Source organism: Belonocnema kinseyi, chromosome 1 (genome assembly GCF_010883055.1).
Source record: "Belonocnema kinseyi isolate 2016_QV_RU_SX_M_011 chromosome 1, B_treatae_v1, whole genome shotgun sequence".
Taxonomy (NCBI): Eukaryota; Metazoa; Arthropoda; class Insecta; order Hymenoptera; family Cynipidae; genus Belonocnema; species Belonocnema kinseyi.
In genome coordinates, this window is record NC_046657.1 from 316,189 (window position 1) to 319,260 (window position 3,072).

Sequence of the window (3,072 nt, forward strand, 5' to 3'; positions counted from 1 at the left end):
AGGGAGCTCTTCTTAATATTTTGACACCAAAATCATGTCGATACACCTTACCGACTGCGAGTAAAGCCACCCACGCTTTAACTTGACAGACTGTATATATAACGTAGCTGTTTCATGAATTCTGTTTTTTTTTTACTTTCTCTATTTCTGATGTAATTGTGAAAGATATTTATATTGTGTTTACAAGATTGGCTAATGACCCTCATTCGAATGTCAGGGATCAAACAGAGAGCACCTGTTCGTGGGTGCTGTCAATTTCTACCACTTAAATTTTTCTTGCCTTGATAAGGGTACTGTGCGAGTACCGCAACGTTGGTAATGCAAATTTATTTATTTATGTTTTTTATTTTATTGTAATTTGACAATAATAAAAATAAAAAAGACGAAAGAAAAAAAAAGATAAGGAAGGGGATGTGGTTGGCTGCCTTCTCATTTTTCTTTCCTCTTCTTTTATTTTTGTCCGAAAATTTTATTTTATTTTTTTGTTTTTCTTCAGATTACAATAGGATTTTTGGTTTTCATTTATTCGTTGTGGTCCAAATTTGGTCGTTGAATTCTTGTTTTGTTTGACAGGATTTTACATCAATTTGTTTATTGGAGGTTAAATGGGATTTTTAATCTGGATTTTGGTCCAATTTAAATTTAATAAATTTTAATTTTTAAATTTCGCTGCACTATCAAAAAAAGGAGGACTAGTTGTGCGGGCGCATGGAGGTGGCGTTTCAGTAGGAAAACGGTCTGGCACATTTCTGCACCTTTAGCCAAAAATTAATTTTTCTTATTCGAAAATTTATTTTTTGACTTGAAAACATTTTCTCGTGCTTTATAAATGGACAAAACTTAACTTAATTATGAATAGACCAATTTTTTGCTCAATTTGTATTTTTTCTTATTTTCACAACTTATTTAGCAGTGCACAAATGTCAGCGAGAATGAATGTTACTCTCAACAGAAGATATTTCGAAACCTATAACTACGTTCAAAGCATTTGAAGAATTCAAAGAATATTGAAATAAAATATCTGGAAAATCTTGAATATACATTTTCTCAATATTTTGATTGAATAAGGATAAAACGATTAAATTTGTTAGATTTGATTTGAACTAAAGCATTTTATATTCAAAAAAATTTTCTTGTGCTGCACGTTTTATAATTGCCACATGCAATGACTCTATATCAGATTATTTTACCAAAGAACTTTACTTTTTTCCTTGTATGACGCGATATTTAGCATCTGGCCCACATTATTTCTGTGACTAGTCTCAGGGATACTTCCGTGGCAAACCCATATTTGAGACATCTTAGTAATAAAAGTAACAATAATTTAAAACTTTTGCCTATTTAGATCGCTTCATTTATCGTTTAATTAAAGATTCTAATAGTTTGTTACAGAAAAACAAAAAATTCCAAACAAAATAGACGTGACGCCCATATTCTGACATTGCTCCAAAACATGAAACACTGAATATGTAAGTAATCAAATGGTACTCACCCTGGAACATTTCGATGTACTCTTCGAATTTCCAACTTTTCATAACGTCTTCCATAATTGTAAAGGTCACTTCCGAGAAAAATCACTTGTTAAAAACACAATACAGACAAAGACGAACAATTTTTGCAGCCCGAGTTCTCTCAATGTGCGCCGTGATGTACAGATCACAGATCAATGAAAATCAAGATGGAGTCGATTAGTATTCGACCCAAGCGGTAGTAGGTGGTACTACGTGAATTTTCCACCAAACGGCGTTTAGTATTTGACACCAAATGCATAGTATAATATACGAAACGATCGTCTACTAAACGGATGTGGTACGAATGACTAAATGAGTTCTCTCAGTGGTCTTATTTAAATAAGCAGCGCGGGAATTCTACATCAATCCAAAAATCTCTATGCCTGTCCTGAAAAGAAAATGGCTTAATGGTATGCATTTCACTCGTAATATATCAGAAATCCAAAAATCCTGAAAAATTTGTCCGTAGTAGGAAAGAGTGACTAACAATAATTATTCCGTGTGCTCTCAAATTATAATTAGAGATTTTAGAACGAAAAATTTTAAATACAGATTTTGCACGCTTTCGACGTGGTCGATATATGCTTTACTTTACAAGAGTCACTTTGGGGAAATGACCTTATACACATGTGTTTATCTACTCCCGAATGTGTTTTGTTTGTGTGCTGAAGTGTCAAAATCTCGTGTGTTGTCATCAGAGCTCTATTAGCTAATAATTATTATTTGTAAAAATGCCGAAGGCTGTAAGTACAGCACGCGTACGCAAGCACCGAGCTTTATCCAATATACAATATCTAGTAGCTGCAAATAAGAGTAAGTAAATGATATTTACTATCTAAGTGCACTAAAACTTAACCTCAAAATTTAATATAATTTGGAAGATTATTACAGATTGAATATTCATTTATTATTTTGAATTACAATGCAAGTAATCAATAATATTGGAAATTATAGATTTCTAGTATGAGCAAGGATTTTTAAGGATGTTCGATTCAAATTCTAACCTCAAAATTTAGTCTCTTGATGTAGCAATGTGCCGTTTCCGAAATTTATACTTTTTGAAACTTTCAACTGAAAGTTTCAATGAAAAGTTTCAAAGTCAGTGAAACTTTTAAAACATTAGAATTTTTAGGAATATTTAAAATAATTGTAGATAAAAAAATGCCTAACGTCCATTTAAAAAAATTTTTTAAATTAAAAACAGCACTTTACTTTGTTTTAAATTTCAAAACAGTTTTAATATCATATAAATTGAGTCAGACAACAGAAGCAGAACTAACATAACCTAAAATACAGATACCTGATATACCAATCAAAGCGCCAAAGTTTGAAATTTTGATCATGATTGTTAATAATTCAATTCAAGACATTTGATAAATTTCGAATATAGAACTTATTTATGTTTTATACATAATTTTATTTGTATTCTCTAACTGCAGTTTCTTGTAATCACAGTTTCCTGTACTAAAACAATGTATCAAGAGTTCAACCATTAATAAACTAAACTAAATTAAAAATAGGAAAAATAAGTTGGAAACGAATTTATTCTTAGTATTTAATT